The 21165-nt window shown below is 46.5% G+C and overlaps 1 protein-coding gene across 3 annotated transcripts in view; it reads left to right on the plus strand.

Annotated features, from left to right (window-relative positions):
• LOC144507041 (enhancer of rudimentary homolog) overlaps positions 1-21165 on the plus strand; it is a 60476-nt gene that overhangs the window by 9149 nt on the left and 30162 nt on the right. The gene's annotated exons all lie outside the window — the stretch shown is intronic.

Consider the following 21165-nt stretch of genomic DNA (forward strand, 5'->3'; position numbering starts at 1 on the left):
TTCCCAGTGTGTCCGCCTCCACCACCTTGCCCGGCAGCGCATTCCAGGCTCCCACCACCCTCTGTGTAAAATACGTCCTTCTGATATCCGTGTTAAACCTTCCCCCCCCCCCCACTTCACCTTGAACCTATGACCCCTCGTGAACATCACCACCGACCTGGGAAAAAGCTTCCCACCGTTCACCCTATCTATGCCTTTCATAATTTTATACACCTCTATTAGGTCACCCCTCATCCTCCGTCTTTCCAGTGAGAATAACCCCAGTTTACCCAATCTCTCCTCATAACTAAGCCCTTCGATACCAGGCAACATCCTGGTAAACCTCCTCTGCACTCTCTCTAAAGCCTCCACGTCCTTCTGGTAGTGTGGCGACCAGAACTGGGCACAGTATTCCAAATGCGGCCGAACCAACGTTCTATACAACTGCAACATCAGACCCCAACTTTTATACTCTATGCCCCATCCTATAAAGGCAAGCATGCCATATGCCTTATTCACTACCTTCTCCACCTGTGATGTCACCTTCAAGGATCTGTGGACTTGCACACCCAGGTCCCTCTGCGTATCTACACCCTTTATGGTTCTGCCATTTATCGTATAGCTCCCCCTTACCAAAATGCATCACTTCGCATTCATCTGGATTGAACTCCATCTGCCATTTCTTTGCCCAAATTTCCAGCCTACCTATATCCTTCTGTAGCCTCTGACAATGTTCCTCACTATCTGCAAGTCCAGCCATTTTCGTGTCGTCCGCAAACTTACTGATCACCCCAGTTACACCTTCTTCCAGATCGTTTATATAAATCACAAACAACAGAGGTCCCAATACAGAGCCCTGCGGAACACCACTAGTCACAGGCATCCAGCCAGAAAAAGACCCTTCCACTACCACCCTCTGTCTTCTGTGGCCTCCAACTATGCAACACTCCTTTGGTACTTGTTATGTGGAGATGTTGGATTGGGGTGGGCACAGTAAGAAGTCTCCGAAAGCTCATGATTCCAAATAAACCTGTTGGACTTTAACCTGGTGTTGGTACCTGTTAGCCTAGAACTTCCTTCTGTTGAAGTCTCTGAAATGGGACTTGAACCCACAACCTTCTCACTTGGAGATGAGAGTGCTAGGACTGAGCCACAGCTGACATTGAAGGAGAACTTCAACTTATATTCATCATTGATTGTTGCATCTTGCTGTGCCTTTTTTTTTTCAAACCCCATCCTCCCTATCATTATTAAATGTTAAATTGAGGCCCTGTCTGTCTCTCAGCCAGACGTAAAAACAATCCATTCAATTCAAAGATCAGAGGAGCTCTCCACAGTGTCCTGACTAATTTTTATCTCAGGGACTCCTTGATCTCAATAATTGTTTTTAAAGTGTTGAATTAAAACAGTTCATTTTGTACAGACAAATTGAACATTTCAAACTATTTTGAAGCTTGTTGCCTTTCTTTCTTGTTTACAATACAATTCATGGTTCACTGTCTCGGCTAACTTTCTCCCTTAGTCAGGAAATGGCAGTGAGCAATATTTTTAATGCTCTGAATTTATATACAAGCATACGAATTAGGAGCAAAAGTAGGCATTCAGCCCTCGGAGCCAGTTCCACTATTTGATGAGATTATGGCTGATCTGAATATTGCCTCTACTTTCCTGTCTACTCCCTGTATCCTTTGACTCCCCTGTCAGTAAAGAATCGATGTGGAGATGCCGGCATTGGACTGGGGTAAACACAGTAAGAAGTCTAACAACACCAGGTTAAAGTCCAACAGGTTTTAACCTGGTGTTGTAAGACTTCTTACTGAGTAAAGAATCAGCCATGATTTTATTGAAAGCTGGAGCAAGCTCGAAGGGCCAAGCTCGAAGGGTCTACTCCTGCTCCTAATTTGTATGTTCTTATCTAACTCAGCCTTAAAAATATTCAAGGACCCTACCTCCAAAGTTTTCTGGGGAAGTGAATTCGACAGACTAATGACCCTCTGAAATAAAAAATTCTCCTCATTTCGGTTTTAAATGGGAGACCTCTTCATTTTAGTCATGTCAGCTCCCCTTGATGTAGCAATCACTTTATTACCAAAAACATTTCATAACTTGTATTTTTTTTACTCCGTCCTTAAAGTTACAAAGCCAATTCTCAGAGTGGACCGGGCAAACCCAAGTCCATTCCTTGCTTGCTGCAAAAACCAAATTCAAATTCCAATTGAATCCAATTCAAGGTCCCCACAAGAGAGACAAAACAAGATCCAAGCCAACAACATAAGGCATTGCACCTCATCTTGGGTTTGATCTGACATTTGAGCTTAGCCAAAAGGCTGAGAAGGTATTTCTACCTGCTAAACAGGCCAAACAGCTTCTGCTGAATTAGCAGATTAAGATTTAGAGCAGTGGGGTTGAAGTTTACACCTATGCTGCATACATTATGTAATTGGGTGAATTGTGAAAAATCTGAAATGCATAGTGATCAGAAAGCTGTGTATTTGGTGATTAGATGACTAGTGCTCATCATAAATGATTACAGCTTGTGAAATGGGAGGAATATATTAGCATTAACACAAGAAAATACAAATAAATGAGTCATTTTTGGAATGGCAGACTTTAACAAGTAGAGTACCAATGGTCTGGTACTGCAGCCTCTGGTGAATGACTTGGATGAAGTGTAAAATAAGTGATATATCCAGGTTTGCTGATGGGGAAAGCAAGCTGTAAGGAGGACACAGGAGTTGTAAAGACTGGGCAAGTGAGTGACGGAATAAAATATGGAAAATTATCAAGCTTCATAGACTGGAAAAGTAGAACCTTTTTAAAAGTAAGAGTCTAGTAAATATTATTTATCAATGACCTTCCCTCTGTCGCAAGGAGGGTATTTGCTGATGACTGCACAGTGTTCCGTTCCATTCACCAGATACTCATCTGATAGTGAGGCAGTCCCTGTCTGTATGCAGCAAGATCTGGACAACCTCCGGCTTGCACTGATAAGTGGCAAGTAACATATGTGCCACACAATTGCATGTCAATGACCATCTCCATCAAGAGAGAATCTCTCCAAACTGACCCTCCAAAATCTGTCGACAAGGCACAAATCAGGAGTGTGATGGAATACTCTCCAAATGCCTGGATGAGTGCAGCTCCAGTATCACTCAAGAACCTTGACGCCATCCAAGGCAAAGCAGCCCACTTGATTAGCACACCATCCACCATCTTTTAACATTCACTCACTCTACCACTGGTGCACAGTGGCAGCAGTGTCTAACATCGACAAGATACACAGCAGTACCTCACCAAGTCTCCTTCAACAACACCTTCCAAACTCCTGACCTCTACCACCAGAAGGACAGGGGCAGCCGATGTATGGAAACACCATCATTTGCAGATTCCCCTTCAAGTTGAATGTCACTCTGACTTGGAATTATATCGCAGTTTCTTCACTGTCACTTGGTCAAATACCTGAAACTTCCTTCTTAAGTAGGTCTTCCTAGGTAGTGTGGGTACTCACACCAGATGAACTGCAGCATTTCAAGAAGGTGGTTCACCACCACCTTCTCAAGGCCAATTATCCCTTAGCCAGTGACTATCACATCCTGTGGGGAGGGGGGGTGGATATTGAGAGGAATTGTGAAAGCAGATAGGATCTTTAGCCTTTATTACCAGGTGGTTAGAGTAAGAGTGGGGAAATATTGCTGTAATTGTAAATGGCTTTGGTGAGAGCACACCTGGAGAACTGTCTACAGCTTTGGCCTCCATTTTTAAGAATGAATATGCTTGCGTTAGAGCGGCACCAATAGAGGTTCACTAGATTGATTCTTGAATTGAGAGGAATGTACCATAAGGGGAGATAGAATAGGTCTATATTCCCTGGAATTTAGAAGAATGTAAGATGTATAAAATTCTTAGTGGGATTAATAGAACAGAAGCTGGAGAGCTTAGAACTCCCTCCAAGTGATACACCACCCTGACCTGGAATGATATTGCCATTCTTTCACTGTCACTGGGTCAATATCCTGGAACTCCTTTCCTAACAGCCCTATGGGTGCATCTACACCACCATTGGCTCAAGAAAGCAGTTCACCACTACATTCTCAAGGGCAATTAAGGATGAGCAATAAATGCTGGCTTTGCCAGCAATGCCCACGTACGAATGGGAAAAAAAAACTAGGGGCAGGTCTTGGGATAAGAGGTCAGCCATTCAGAACTCATGAGAGATTTCTTCATTCAGAGGGTTGTGAATGGTAGGACTTCTCTACCCAGAGAGCTGTGGATGCTCAAGTCAATGAACAGATTCAAGAGATTTTTTGATTTGAAGGGAATCGAAGGATATAGAGATGGGATGGAAAAGTGGGTTGACCCAAAAGTTTAGCCACAATTTTGATGAATGGCAGAGCAGGTTCAAGAGGATATATAGACTACCCTTCCTATTTCTTACATCCTTATGTTATTGGTGTGTTGCCTGATAACATTTGGGATCTGAATACCAGAAATTAATTGCAAATGGAGAAAACTAGGGAAGGAAGATAAATTCTTTCAGTAGCTGTAGAATATTCAAGCACTCATGATCCATATTCAGACAGCATTCCTCACTGCAGTTCACAGAATATTTTGGGAATCCAGCTCTGAATGCTGCTCAAACTTGGATTGACAAAGGCAAAATTCATCAGTGTGCTTTGTTACTGCATTGACACCACATTGTATCCTGGCCAATATTTATCCTACAACGAACTCCTAAAACAGGTTATAAGAACACAATAGGGAAGTTGATGGCCTAGTGATATTATTCCTAGACTATTAATCTCAGCTGGGGACCCAGGTTCAAATCCTGCCACAGCAGATAGTGAAATTTGAATTCAATAAAAAAATCTGGAATTAATAATCTACTGATGACCATCAAACCTTTGTCGATTGTCGGAAAAATCCATCTGATTCACTAATGCCCTTTAGGGAAGGAAATCTGCCATCCTTACCTGATCTGGCCTACATGTGACTCCAGAGCCACAGCAATGTGGTTGACTGTCGACTGCCTTCAGGCAACTGAGGATGGGCAATAAATACTAAGAAGTCTCACAACACCAGGTTAAAGTCCAACAGGTTTATTTGGCAGCACTAACTTTCGGAGTCTCAGGCTCCTCCAATAAATACTGGCCAGCCAGCGATGCCAATGTCCCATGAATGAGTAAAAAAAAACTGCTCAAATCCTGAAAACCTGAAATAAACAGAAAACACTGGAAATACAGCAGGTCTGGCAGCACCTGTGAAAAGAGGATCAATGTTTCCAGTTAAAGGCCCTTTGTCATAACTGGAAAAATTAAGAAATGTCAGTATTTATTCTCCACCTGAAGCTTTTCTCACCTTGCTTCATCTCACACTATCAACATAGCCTTCTGTTCTCTTTTCCCATATGCGTTTATCTGTCTTCCACTTAGATGTATTTATGCAATTCACCTCAAATATTCCATGTGGTAGCGACTGATGGGTAAAGAAGTGACCCCTGAACTCCTTATTGGATTTATTAGTGTCTCTCTTATATTTATGGCCCTAGTTTTGGTCTCTTCCACAAGTGAAGACGTCCTTTCTGCATCTCTCCATTAAACCCTTCATAATTGTAGTAACCTCTGTTAGGTCACCTCTTCATCAAGAGCAGAAAGTGAAAACCATCAAGCTTGATTAGTGTTGCACATACTGTGTGGAGTTTGCACATCCTCCCCGTGTGTGCATGGATTTCCTCTGGGTGCTCTGGTTTCCTCCCACAATCCAAAGGTGGATTGGCCTTGTTAAATTCCTCCTTAGTGTCAGGGGGATTAGCTAGGGTAAATACATGGGGTTATGGGGATAGGGCCTGGATGGGATTGCGGTCAGCGCAGACCCGATGGGCCAAATGGCCTCCTTCTGCACTGTCAGGATAGTATGAAAGAAAGACATTATTAGCTCATAAAATTCAGTCAATGCACTTGTAGCTTTTGTCACCCATTTTCAAAGAGTCTGTGTACACATGATGGGGTGAATGGCCTCCTACAATGCTGTTTGATCCTGGGATCAAAGGATCCCCTTTGTCAAGGGAAGGTCATGTCTGACAAATCTGTTAAAGTCCTTTGAGGAGGTAACAAGGAAGTTAGATAAAGGAGAGCCAGTGGACATGATTTATTTAGATTTCCAGAAGGCCTTTGACAAGATGCCGCATAGAAGACTGTTAAATAAGTTAAGTGCCCATGGTGTTAAGGGTAAGATCCTGGCATGGATGGAGGATTGGTTGACTGGCAGAAGGCAGAGCGTGGGGATAAAGGAGTCTTTCTCATGATGGCAGCCAGTGACTAGTTGTGTGCCTCGGGTCAGTGCTTGGACCACAACTTTTCACAATATACGTTAACGATTTGGAGGAAGGAACTGAAGGCACTGTTGCTAAGTTTGCAGATGATACAAAGATATGTAGAGGGACAGGTAGTATTGAGGAAGCAGGGGGGTTGCAGAAGGACTTGGACAGGTTAGGAGAGTGGACAAAGAAGTGACAGATGGAATACAATGTGGAAAAGTGTGAGTCTATGCACTTTGGAAGGAAGAATGGAGGCACAGACTATTGTCTAAATGGGAAAATGCTTAGGAAATCAGAAACACAAAGGGACTTGGGAGTCGTTGGTCAAGATTCTCTTAAGGGTAATGTGCAGGTTCAGTCGGCAGTTAGGAAGGCAAATGCAATGTTAGCATTCATGTCGAGAGGCTAGAATACAAGAGCAGGGATGTACTTCTGAAGCTGCATAAGGCTGTGGTCAGACGCTATTTGGAGTGCTGTGAGGAGTTTTGGATCCCATATCTATGGAAGGATGTGCTGGCCTTGGAAAGGATCCAGAGGAGGTTCACAAGAATGATCCGTGGAATGAAGAGCTTGTCGTATGTGGAACGGTTGAGGACTCTGGGTCTGTACTCGTTGGAGTTTAGAAGGATGAGGTGGAATCTTATTGAAACTTACAGGTTATTGCGAGGCCTAGATAGAGTGGATGTGGAGAGGATGTTTCGACTAGTAGGAAAAACTAGAACCAGAGGGCACAACCTCAGGCTAAAGGGATGATCCTTTAAAACAGAGATGAGGAGGATTTCTTCAGCCAGAGAGTGGTGAATCTGTGGAACTCTTTGCTGCAGAAGGCTGTGGAGGCCAGGCCGTTGAGTGTCTTTAAGACCGAGGTAGATAGGTTCTTGATTAATAAGGGGATCGAGGGTTATGGGGAAAAGGCAGGAGAATGGGGATGAGAAAAATATCAGCCATGATTGAATGGCGGGGCAGACTCAATGGGCCGAGTGGCCTAATTCTGCTCTTATGGTCTTATGTACTACGCTTTTGAAATGCATTAGTATTTTACAACACACTTCTTAAATACATGGTCATAATTCTGTTGGGTCAGAAAGTTTATTACTGTTTTGCCCCAGAGTAAAAAAAAATGCCAGGCAAGATGTTCCCAGGAGCAGGCTGAGGGTAAGAGAGTGGGTTTTCTGACGTTAATTAATTATTTATTTTTTCAGTTAATTTTGGGTTTAAAATCGGAGGTTTTTTTCAAAACCGGAAGTCGGGCCAGGAGAGGCCTGGGGAAGTTTTTGGAGGGTTTAAAAGCGCACCAAAGTATACAGCGGGCAGCATAGTAGCGGGCAGCAGAGTGAGTGGGAAGTTGAGTGAGCTGTCAGGGCTTTGGCTCACAGGGCTTGGACGAGCAGGGGTGAGTTTTTGTTTCCTTACACTCTTATTAACTTTTCACTGTCTTACTTGACATAAAGTGTCCAGTATGAGTGTGAAACCAGTGTGTTGTTCCCAGTGTAGGATGTGGGAGGTCCTGGAGGCATCTGGCCTCCCGGACATCCACATCTGTGAGGGGTGTGTCGAGCTGCGGTTCCTGAGGGACCGTGTTAGGGAGCTGGAACTGCAGCTCGAGGATCTTAGGCTGATGAGGGAGAATGAGGAGGTGATAGACAAGAGCTATCATCAGGTGGTCACACCAGGGCAACGGGAGGAGGCCAAGTGGGTGATGGCCAGGAAGGGTAAGGCTAGGGTGGTTGAGAGCACCCCAGTGGATTTGCCCCTGCACAACAAGTACTCCTGCTTGAGTACTGCTGGGGGGGACAGCCCGCCTGGGGGAAGCAGCAGTGGCCGTGTCTCCGCAGTGGAGTCCAGCCCTGTAACTCAGGGCTAAGGAAAAGAGGAGGAAGGCGGTATTAATCGGGGACTCGATGGTGAAGGGGACAGACAGGCGTTTCTGCGGAGGTAGGCGGGATTCTCGCATGGTGGTCTGCCTCCCTGGGGCCGGGATCCAGGATGTCGCTAGTCGCGTCCCGGAAATCCTGAGGTGGGAGGGAGAGGAGCCTGAGGTAGCGGTACATATTGGTACCGCTGATGTGGGTAGGAAGGGAGAAGGGGTCATGAAAAGGGAGTACAGGGAATTAGGGAGACAGCTGAAAAAGAGGAAAGCAAAGGTAATAATCTCAGGATTACTGCCTGTGCCACGGGAAGGTGAGGGCAGGAATGGAGTGAGGTGGAAGATGAATGTGTGGCTGAGGGACTGGTGCAGGGGGCAGGGATTCAGGTTCCTGGACCATTGGGACCTCTTTAGGGGCAGGGGTGATCTGTATACAAAAAACGGGTGGAACTTGAATCACACGGGGACCAATATCCTGGCCGGTAGGTTGGCTAAGGTTACTGGGGAGAATTTAAACTAGATAGGTTGGGGGGAGGGGAGCTAGAAGAGCTGACTAGGATCAAGGAACTAATTGATGGGGGGGAGGATGCAGGGGTAAGGGGAATTACAAAATTAATGGTAGAGGAGAGGGTGCAAGTGAATGAAGGCGGTAATTTAGATAAGGGAGTAGAGGGAGAGGGTGTTCGCGACTCATCAAAGTGGGTCCAGATAAAAGCTGGAATAAGGACACTTTGCCTGAATGCACGAAGCATTCGGAACAAGGTAAATGAGTTGATGGTGCAAATCAGCACGAGTGGGTACGATCTAGTGGCCATTACAGAAACGTGGCTGAAAGGTGACCAGGACTGGGAGATGAATATCCAGGGGTATCAGGCGTTTAGGAAGAATAGACAGGAAGGAAAAGGTGGTGGGGTCGCGCTATTAATAAGAGATAATATCAGGGTAGTACTGAGGGATGACATAGGCTCTGAGGAACAAAACGTGGAATCATTATGGGGAGAGATGAGGAATAGTAGAGGGAGAAAGACACTAGTAGGTGTGGTATATAGGCCCCCAAATAATAATGTTGAGGTAGGGAGGGCTATAAACAAGCAGATAAGGGATGCGTGTAAAAACGGAACGGCAATAATCATGGGGGACTTCAACATGCACATTGACTGGCAGACTCAAGTCGGTAAGGGTGGAATGGAGGAAGAGTTCTTAGAATGCTGTCGGGATAGTTTCCTTGAACAGCATGTTACGGAACCGACGAGGGAACGAGCTATTTTGGATCTGGTATTGTGTAACGAGGTAGGTAGAATTAAGGATCTTATTGTGAAGGACCCTCTTGGGTCTAGTGACCACAATATGGTCGAATTTCTGATTCAGATGGAAGAGGAGAAAGTTTGGTCCCAAACCAGTGTCCTCTGTTTGAACAGAGGGAAATATGATAGGATGAGGGATGAATTGGCTAAGGTAGACTGGGAGAGCAGGCTGGCAGGTAGGATAGCTGAGGAACAGTGGAGGATTTTTAAGGAGATCCTTTTCAGTTCTCAGCAAAAATATATTCCAGCAAAAAACAAGGATTGTAAGAAAAGGGAGAACCAGCCGTGGATAACGAAGGAAATAAAGGAGAGTATTAAAATAAAAACAGCTGCGTACAGAGTGGCCAAAAATAGTGGAGAAACAAGTGATTGGGAAAAATTTAAGAAACAACAAAGAGAGACTAAGAAAGCGATAAAGAAAGGAAGGATAGACTATGAAGCTAGGCTAGCAATTAATATAAAAAATGATAGTAAAAGTTTTTATAAATATATAAAAAGGAATAGAGTGGCTAGAGTGAATGTTGGACCCTTGGAGGACGAGAGGGGGGAGTTAATAGTGGGAAATGAGGATATGGCTGAGTCTTTAAATAAGTTTTTTGTGTCGGTCTTCACGGTGGAGGACACAAATAGTTTGCCAAATATTAACGATAGAGGGTTGGCAGCAGGAGAAATACTTAATACAATTAATGTTACCAGAGAGACAGTGCTGGGTAGACTAATGGGACTGAAGGTGGATAAGTCCCCGGGTCCGGATGGAATGCATCCCAGGGTATTGAAAGAAATGTCAGAGGTAATAGTGGATGCGTTAGTGATTATTTATCAAAACTCGTTGCATTCTGGGGTAGTGCCGGTTGATTGGAAAACGGCTAATGTTACGCCGCTGTTTAAAAAAGGAAGGAGACAAAAGGCGGGTAACTATAGGCCGGTCAGCTTAACGTCTGTAGTAGGGAAAATGCTGGAATCCATTATTAAAGAGGAGATAGCAGGGCATCTGGATAGAAATGGTTCGATCAATCAGACGCAGCATGGATTCATGAGGGGAAAGTCGTGCTTGACGAACATGTTGGATTTTTATGAAGATGTGACTAGGGCGGTTGATGGAGGAGAACCGGTGGATGCGGTGTTTTTGGATTTCCAAAAGGCGTTTGATAAGATGCCCCATAAAAGGCTACTGAAGAAGATTAGGGCACACGGAGTTGGGGGTAGTGTGTTAAAGTGGATTGGGGACTGGCTATCCGACAGGAAGCAAAGAGTCGGAATAAATGGGTGTTTTTCCGGTTGGAGGAAGGTAACTAGTGGCGTGCCGCAGGGATCGGTACTCGGGCCGCAACTATTTACCATTTATATAGATGATCTGGAGGAGGGGACGGAGTGTAGGGTAACGAAGTTTGCAGACGACACAAAGATAAGTGGAAAAGTGAATCGTGTGGAGGACGGAGAAGATCTGCAGAGAGATTTGGACAGGCTGAGTGAGTGGGCGAGGATATGGCAAATGGAGTATAACGTTGAGAAATGCGAGGTTATACACTTTGGAGGAAATAATAACAAATGGGATTACTATCTCAATGGAAACAAATTAAAACATGCTACCGTGCAAAGGGACCTGGGGGTCCTTGTGCATGAGACGCAAAAGCCCTGTCTGCAGGTACAACAGGTGATCAAGAAGGCAAATGGGATGTTGGCCTATATTGCGAAGGGGATAGAATATAAAAGCAGGGATGTCTTGATGCACCTGTACAGGGCATTGGTGAGGCCGCAGCTGGAATACTGTGTGCAGTATTGGTCCCCTTATATGAGGAAGGATATATTGGCATTGGAGGGAGTGCAGAGAAGGTTCACCAGGTTGATACCGGAGATGAGGGGTTTGGATTATGAGGAGAGGCTGAGGAGATTGGGTTTGTACTCGTTGGAGTTTAGAAGGATGAGGGGGGATCTTATGGAGACTTATAAGATAATGCGGGGGCTGGATAGGGTGGAGGCGGAGAGATTCTTTCCACTTAGTAAGGAAGTTAAAACTAGAGGACACAGCCTCAAAATAAAGGGGGGTCGGTTTAAGACAGAGTTGAGGAGGAACTTCTTCTCCCAGAGGGTGGTGAATCTCTGGAATTCTCTGCCCACTGAGGTGGTGGAGGCTACCTCGCTGAATATGTTTAAAGCGCGGATGGATGGATTCCTGATCGGTAAGGGAATTAAGGGTTATGGGGATCAGGCGGGTAAGTGGTACTGATCCACGTCAGATCAGCCATGATCTTATTGAATGGCGGGGCAGGCTCGAGGGGCTAGATGGCCTACTCCTGCTCCTATTTCTTATGTTCTTATGTTCTTATGTCATAGAGATTTACAGCATGGAAACAGGCCCTTCAGCCAACTTGTCCATGCTGCCCAGTTTTTACTAAACTTGGCCCATATCCCTCTATACTCATTATATACTATATATATTATATACAGTACATCGAACATACAGCACAGAAACAGGCCATTTGCCCCATCCAGTCCATTCTGGCATTTATGGTTCACCCAACCCTCCTCTCACTCATCAGCGTGATCCTCTATTCCCTTCTCCCTCATTAGCTTCCCTAACTTCCCCTTTGAATATACTATTCTCCTGAACCACTCCCTGTGGTAGCAATATCGATCTCTCACCACTCTTTGGGTAATAGAATTTGTTCTGAATTTCCTATTCTATCTCCTGGCGAGTTTCTTATAACCTCTAGTTTTGCTCTTCCACACAAGTGAAAACACTCCTCTGTGTTTACTCCATCAAAACTTCTCTTAATTTTAAAGACAGCTGTTAGGTCACCCCTCACTCTCTGTTTCTGACACCAAAGAAACCCAGACTGTCCATCCTTTCCTGGTGCAGATGACCTCACAACTCTTGTATCACACTTGTAGATCCTTTTTTTGCATCCTCTCCAGTGTCTGTGGCTGGGAGACACCAGCCTTAAAGCGTTGAAATTATAGGGATTCTGAAAAAAAGAGAAAAATGTAGAAAAGCTATACTGTTGCTCTAGCTACAGTGATCTAGTGACATAGAAGGGGCGGCATAGTGGTTAGCACTGCTGCCTCACAGTGCTAGGGTCCCAGGTTCAATTCCAGCCTCGGGACACTGTCTGCGTGGAGTTTGCACGTTCTCCCCGTGTCTGCGTGGGTTTCCTCCGGGTGCTCCGGTTTCCTCCCACAGTCGAAAGATGTGCGGGTTAGGTTGATCGGCCATGCTAAATTCACCCTAGTGTCAGGGGGGTTAGCAGGGTAAATGAGGGTTACGGGAATAGGGCCTGGGTGAGATTGTGGTCTGTACAGACCAGATGGGCTGAATGGCCTCCTTCAGTACTGTAGGGATTCTATAAAGTATTCTATGAAGAAGCAGTGAAGGAGTTGAGAGGCGAGTGTTCAGTGTATGTGTCGGGGGAGAAGTGGGGTTTAAGTGGGGTGTCCTCACCCTGCTGGTTGGGATTGAGCCCCCCCCCCCCCCCCCCCCCACCCAGGAGGTTGGAGGCAAGGGGGGCATCCCTTGGGCAGTGCCATGGGGAAAACTGGCACTACCCACTGGGCACAGGTGTAGAGCATACTGGAGGGGCATTCGGTGGGGGGAACCCACTGACACTCTTCACTTGGAGCATTGGGACAAGGAGGGTGGAGGACAATTAGACCTGGTCATCAGGGTCGGGGAGGGTGTGGTCGGGGCCGGCCCAGAGAGGTCTGTTAGGCCAGTGATCGGGGGGGGTCTGGAAGGCTGGCGAGCAGGAGGGTCATGATGTGGAGATGCCGGCGTTGGACTGGGGTGAACACAGTAAGAAGTCTCACAACACCAGGTTAAAGTCCAACAGGTTTATTTGGTAGCAAATACCATAAGCTTTCGGAGCGCTGCTCCTTCGTCAGATGGAGTGGAAATGTGCTCTCAAACAGTGCACAGAGACACAAAATCAAGTTACAGAATACTGATTAGAATGCGAATCCCTAAAGCCAGCCAGGTCTTAAAGGCACAGACAATGACACTGGAGCATTAAACACAGGTTAAAGAGATGTGTATTGTCTCCAGACAGAACAGCTAGTGAGATTATGCAGAATCTGTGATTCTGCACAACTGTGGCTCACACCTAGAGAATCTGCATCTCGGGACCTACAGTGCTAGTCTAGATTGTGCAGCAGGTTTAAAAGCCCCTCTGACCGCATCTCATTGGGTGAGTGAGCGGAGTTAATAAGGAAGCTCGTACACCACAAAGCCCACGGAGAGATCTACTGATGATTCCCCTGTGCCATTCGTGGCCAACATAACATCCCTCCACCCTTAGATCTGCGTATGTCTCAGAAACCCCCACTACAAAAACATCCTTTCCATCGCTTAGCAGTCAGTCTAAGGTCCATCAGGGCTGAGTCAGGCAGCATAAATCGAACATGGAACCTTCATTTCTGGAGGGGGCGTCGCAGGATTACCGATGCAGGTTTCTCCTCCAATTCCATTTCAGCCCAGAAGCCTGCTTCTTCAGCCTCCATCTCTGAATCCATACCTTCACTATCCAGAGGGGCCAATGCGGAGTCAATTTCAAGCTGAGGTCAGTGACCATCTTCATGGCCAGTAGTGAGGCTTGCTCAGGCATGGGCTCCCTTGCTCTGGGATGGTCCCAGTGTTTCTTTAAGGTTTTACCCTGGACTTTTATTTTGTAAGACACTGGTCCCGTTTTCTCCATAATGATCTCGGATCCAACTGGGATCATCCCTGAAGTTTATCACGTGAACCAGGTCACCCGTTGCAAAAGTTCTTTCTGTCCTTGCAGAATCGTAATTTCTTTTTTGGTTTTCTTGTTGGGATTCCACCATTCGCGCCGAGTTTGGGAATAGCAGGCTCAGTCTGGAATGAAGGCATTGTCCCATTCACAGCTCTGCTGGGGCAACACCTGTTGTGGTGTGCAGTGTGGTCCTGTAATTGCTCAAACATTGTGCCAGTTTAGTCTCCATGGATACCGCCAGTTGTTTCTCCTTGCCATTTTTGAAGGTTTGAACCACCCTTTCTGCAAGTCCATTTGACAACAGGTGCTGTTGGGACGTGTTGAATGCCATTAGAGAGCACAAAGTTCTGGAAATCACCAGTAGTAAAGGCCATGCTGCTTTTGGAAACCAGGACTTCCGGTATTTCGTGTGCAACAAGAGAGTCAAGGGTGACAGGAGAGGGGGTTGTGTGCGTAACGGGAGCTGTGTGCGTGCAATGGGGTTGACTAAAGAATATCTTAAAATATTCTTACATGTTCCCCCCGATATCGGAATGGACCCTTGGCTGCGATCATCTCATACAACGTGAAATAGTCAACAGAATAATCATATTCCAAGCCTTTATAAGCATAACGCCATAAAACCTAGAAGTTAAACACAACGGATCATTAACTAATGGGAATCCACCACTCCAACTGCCGAAACCCAGAAACTGAACAGAAAACTCCGGAAACATGGACACCCAACCCCCTCCTCCTTCTCTCCCTCCCTCCACCTCCCCTCTCCCCTGCCCATGCTCCCCCTCATTCCCACTGTAGAGGAATTATAATCTGTACCTGGGGTTCCTGCATAGCCTTTGATCTACGTCTGATCATCAGCCAATTCGACTGCAAGGCCAAGGTCAGAGATTCTCACGTGACCTGAAACACAACTGTTCAAAATAGATTTTCTCTCCTATTGTAAGATTCATTTCTCTACATCCTGCAATCCTCACTTTAGCGTAAGGAGGCCGGAATTCTCCGCTCTCATACACCCTACTACCAGTGAGAACGGAGAATTTGGCACTCAGCCAAATCTCCAATCCCTGCAGCAGGACTGGAGAATTCTGGCTGGAGAATTTTGAAAGTTGGTTTGAGTGTGTTCCATGTCTCTCTGTAAGTCACTGGCCAGTGCCTCCCTTTCTATTCAGAGAAGAGGCAGGGCAGCTCTCCCCACTGTCCTCTGGTCAATATGTTTCCCTCAGCCAACACTTCTAACCCATTATTTGGAAATTCATCTTGTTGCTGCTTCTGGGATCTTGCTGCACACACATTGGCAGTTGTGTTACAACATTAACTTTGGAAGTTAGTTGTCATTATCAACTACAAAATACTTTGGAACTTCCCAAAGTCATGAAGGTGCTAAATAAATGCAAATCTTTCTTTCAATTGGAGGTAGCACTAGCCATCTGACCTCTTGCTGACCAGCTCGGTGGCACAGTGGTTAGCACTGCTGCCTCACAGTGCCAGGGACCCGGGTTCAATTCTGGCCTTGGGTCACTGACTGAGTGGAGTTTGCACATTCTCCCAGTGTCTGCATGGGTTTCCTCCAGGTGCTCCGGTTTCCTCCCACGCTCCAAAGATGTGTAGGTTAGGTAGACAGGCCAGGGTAAGTTGCCACTTAGTGTGTAAAGATGTGTTGGTTAGGTGGATTAAACATGTGCCCCCTCAATTCAGGCCTCTGGAAAATGCCTGAGTAGGATCACACCACAGGCCATGCCTTCAGTTATCTTGGCCTCTTGTTCTCAAATTGGTTCTCTTCCTGCACCTCTTTGCAAGCTTGGTCATTGGATCTAATATCACCTTTTGTGGCTCAAAGTCAGACTTTGTTGTCCCTATGGGACATTCCATTGGATTAAAGTCTGTGTTGTTGCTCTTTGGTATACGCTTCTTTGGTCAGGGCAACGAAACGCCCTTGCGGAGATCATAGAAATTTGGGAGGTCACACTCCCGGATGGTGTGGAAATGGCCATTGGATTCATACCCCAGAGTCTGAATGATGAGGCAGTGGAGCCATATTTTAATTTAAAATGATGCTGGAGTCTGGGGCAGGGGAAGTCAAGCCTGGGGTCATTGCCAATGTCACTCTGGCCTTTCAGAAGATTGAAGTTGGGGTTGGGGGTTTTGATTTGATTTGATTTATTATTGTCACGTATATCAATATACAGTGAAAAGTATTGTTTCTTGTGCGCTATACAGGCAAAACATTCCATTCATAGAGAAGGAAACGAGAGAGTGCAGAATGTAGTGTCACAGTCATAGCTAGAGTGTAGAGAAAGATCAACTTAATGCAAGGTAAGTCCATTCAAAAGTCTGACAGCAGCAGGGAAGAAGCTGTTCTTGAGTCGGTTGGTACGTGACCTCAGACTTTTATATCTTTTTCTCGAAGGAAGAAGGTGAAAGAGAGAATGTCTGGGGTGCGTGGGGTCCTTAATTATGCTGGTTGCTTTGCTGAGGCAGCGGGAAGTGTGGACAGAGTCAATGGATGGGAAGCTGGTTTGCGTGATGGATTGGGCTACATTCACGACTTATTGTAGTTCCTTGCGGTCTTGGGCAGAGCAGGAGCCATACCAAGCTGTGATACAACCAGAAAGAATACTTTCTATGGTACATCTGTAAAAGTTGGTGAGACTTGTAGCTGACATGCCAAATTTCCTTAGTCTTCTGAGAAAGTAGAGGCGTTGGTGGGCTTTCTTAACTATAGTGTCAGCATGGGGGGACCAGGACAGGTTGTTAGTGATCTGGACATCTAAAAACTTGAAGCTCTCAACCCTTCTACTTCGTCCCCATTGATGTAGACAGGGGCATGTTCTCGTTTACACTTCCTGAAGTCAATGACAATCTCCTCCGTTTTGTTGACATTGAGGGAGAGATTATTGTTGCCGCACCAGTTCACCAGATTCTCTATCTCATTCCTGTACTCTGTCTCGTCATTGTTTGAGATTCGACCCACTACGGTGGTGTCGTCAGCAAACATGAAAATCGAATTGGAGGGGAATTTGACCAATCGGTCATAGGTGTATATGGAGTACAGTAGGCAGCTGAGAACACAGCCTTGTGGGGCACCGGTGTTGAGGATGATCGCAGAGGGAGGTGCCAAGGCCCAGGCCACGGAGTTTGGAGATGAGTTTCGTGGGAATAATAGTGTTGAAGGCTGAGCTGTAGTCAATAAATAGGAGTCTGACACAGGTGTCCTTGTTATCTAGGTGTTCCAGGGTTGAGTGCAGGGCCAGGGAAATGGCGTCTGCTTTGGACCTGTTGCGGCGGTAGGCAAACTGTAGTGGATCCAAGTAGTCCGGGAGGCTGGAATTGATTCGTGCCGTGACTAACCTTTCGAAGCACTTCATAATGATGGATGTCAGAGCTACCGGCCGTTAGTTGTTAAGGCACGCTGCTTGGTGTTTCTTGGGTACCAGGATGATGGTCGTCGTCTTGAAGCAGATAGGGACCTCCGATTGTTTTAAAGAGAGGTTGAAGATGTCTGTGAATACCCCCGCCAGCTGATCCGCACAGGATCTGAGTGCACTTCCGGATATCCCATCCACTTTCCGTGGGTTGACCTTCGAGAAAGCTGCTATGACATCTGCAGTGCTGACCCCAGATACAGGTTCATCCGGGGCTTCCAGGATGGAGGGCATGCTCTCGCTAACTCCTTGCTCAAAACAGGCGTAGAATGCATTGAGCTCATCAGGGAGGGGTGTGTTGGAGCCGGCGATTTTACATGCCTTCATCTTGTAGCCTGTTATGTCTTGCAGACCTTGCCACAGTTGGCGGGGGTCGGTGTGGCTAGCCTGGGACTCTCACTTGGTCCAGTATTTTCTTTTGGCATCTTTGATGGATCTCCATAGATCATAGAATCATAGAAACCCTACAGCGCAGAAAGAGGCCATTCGACCCATCGGGTCTGCACTGACCACAATCCCACCTTGGCCATATCCCCATATTCCTACATATTTACCCACTAATCCCTCTAACCTACGCATCTTAGGACACTTAAGTGCAATTTTAGCATGGCCAATCAACCTAACCCGCACATCTTTGGACTGTGGGAGGAAACCGGAGCACCTGGAGGAAACCCACGCAGACACGAGGAGAATGTACAAACTCCACACAGACAGTGACCCGAGCCGGGAATCGAACCCAGATCCCTGGAGCTGTGAAGCAGCAGTGCTAACCACTGTGCTACCGTGCCGCCCATCATGTCTGGCTTTCTTTTATAGGTCAGTGTCCCCTGACTTGAACGTCTCAGACCTGGACCTCAGCAAGCAGTGGATATCCCTATTCATCCATGGGTGAATCAGAGGAGAGGAGGATTAAGGGGTGGGGTGGAGGAGGAGTCCAGGCCATATTTTGGGGTGAGCTGCAGGCTGGGACAGTCGAATCAGAGTTGCAGAATAGCGGGGTTTGTGTGCAAAGTTTGGGAAGACTGGTTTTACTGAGTGCTGGCTGTAGTCATAAGGCCCAACATTTGCTTCTAAAAAAGGTGTAACTCCTGTCCCAGGCTTTGCCATGAATTAATATTTTAATTCCAGTTCACCGTCTGCCAGAGATGTGTCTGCAATTCCCACCCACCATAGAACATAGAACAGTACAGCACAGAACAGGCCCTTCGGCCCACGATGTTGTGCCGAGCTTTATCTGAAACCAAGATCAAGCTATCCCACTCCCTATCATCCTGGTGTGCTCCATGTGCCTATCCAATAACCGTTTAAATGTTCCTAAAGTGTCTGACTCCACTATCACTGCAGGCAGTCCATTCCGCACCCCAACCACTCTCTGCGTAAAGAACCTACCTCTGATATCCTTCCTGTATCTCACACCACGAGCCCTATAGTTATGCCCCCTTGTAATAGCTCCATCCACCCGAGGAAATAGTCTTTGAACATTCACTCTATCTATCCCCTTCATCATACTGGGTATTAGTAGGGCAGATGCCTGATCAGTAGGTCGCGTGAAGCCCGATTCTAACTGTTAATCCACCTCCTGGTCACAAGTGCGACTTTCCCTTTAAGAATAATCGCGTCTCTTTAAGAATTCTGCTTTGATACTGTTCACACTCAGTCATGGCCGAGCTCTCGGAGAAAATCTTCACATTTCAGGATCAATCCAATAGGGTAGTGAGGGTGCTGGGGAGGGGGATGTGGTAGGGGTGGGAATGTTGGTTACCCATTGCCAAATACTCCAGCACCCTGAGCACCCCCATCCTGAACAACCTGAACCACTGCCCTCAGCTCCCTCGACCCCTGTTTGAACTCCTGCATGCATCCCATCTCACCTTGCTCAACCCTCTGAATCCACATCCTTCAAGCCTCCCCCATCCCCCCACCCAATGCTTCGCACTGTTTCCACAACTCCCCCACCCGGCCCCTGACATCTTCCAACTATGCCGTTTGATAAACAACCCCCAGCACCTGCCAAGACTGCTGACCTGCAGTCCATGTAATGTAGGTACATCCACAGTGCTGTTAGGGAGGATGTTCCAGGATTTTGATCCAGCGACAGTGAAGGAACTGTAATACATTTCCAAGTCAGGATAGTGAGTGACTTGGAGGGGAACCTCCAGGCAGCGGTGTTCCCGGGAATCTGCTGCTCTTGTCCTTCTAAATGACAGTGGCTTTGGAAAGTGCTGCCTAAGGAACCTTGTTGAGCTCCTACAGTGCATCTTGTAGATGGTACACACGGCTGTCACTGTTGGTCAGTGGTGGAGGGATTTAATGTTTGTGATAGAAGCAATCAAGCAGGTTGCTTCGTTCTGGATGGTGTCAAACGTCTTGATTGTTGGAGCTGCACTCATCCAGGCAAGCGGAGAGTATTTCATGATACTCCTGACTTGTGCCTTGTAGATGGTGGACAGGCTCTGGGGAGTCAGGAGGTGAGTTACTCTCTGTAGAATTCCCAGCCTCTGACCTGCTCTGGTAGCCACAGTATTTATGTGGCCACTTCAGTTTCTGGTCAATGGTAACCTTCAGGATGTTGATAGTGAGGGATTCAGCGATAGCAATGTTATTGAATGTCAGTGGGCAAGGGTTAGATTCTCTCTAGTTGGAGATGGCCATTGCCTGGCGCTTGTGTGGGACAAATGTTACTTGTCAGCCCAAACCTGGATATTGTCCAGGCCCTCCTGCATTGGGCATGAACTGCTTCAGTATCTGAGGAGTCACAACTGATGATGAACATTGTGCAATCATCAGCAAACATCCCCACTTCTGACTTTATGATAGGCAGGGTCTATCTGACTGGAAAGGTGTCCAATTCTCAGCCAGGCTGACGAGCAGGTGGAACGCTGGTCGATTATATCACATACATGCTGTGGGGGTCCCCACCTCTGAATTCCCCAAGCCTTTTCTACACACCGCAAACCCCCCACCACCCCACAGGTGGGACAGGTGAAGCAGAACTCCAGGCTGCTTTCAGCTTAATTCTCGATTTATAACTTTCAGAAAGTTGGGTTTGTGACTTAATCTGTGAGTCTGCGAAGAAATGGGTGAATTAAACTCAGATTCAACGTGCTCGGCATGTGTTAAGAGAAAATAAACAGTCAGAATATTTACTCCTCTGCCTTGTTTCCCCTCGCTGGTGGAGAAATTTAGAATGGGGAGGGACACAGTTTAAAAATAAGGGCCAGGGTTCCCCCCATCCCGTCTGCCATGGGAATTGTAGGGGGAGGGGGGTGCAGACCATGCATAGGTCCATTGATCACGGGTGGGATTCTCCGGTTTTGAGGCAAGTGTGGCCAGAGAATTGCGCCCAAGGTTTCTCCCATTTAAGATGGAGATGAAGAAGAATTTCTTAGACGGTTGTTAGTCTTTGGAATTCTCTCCCCAGCGAACAACGGAGGCTGTTGGTCAGGGAATATAACCAACGCTAAGCTACACAGATTTTGATCGATAAGGGAGTTAATGGTGGGAGGCAGCAACGAAAGTGGAGTTGAGGCCAAAATCTGATCAGCCATAGCCT

Source organism: Mustelus asterias, chromosome 18, assembly GCF_964213995.1.
Source record: "Mustelus asterias chromosome 18, sMusAst1.hap1.1, whole genome shotgun sequence".
Lineage (NCBI taxonomy): Eukaryota > Metazoa > Chordata > Chondrichthyes > Carcharhiniformes > Triakidae > Mustelus > Mustelus asterias.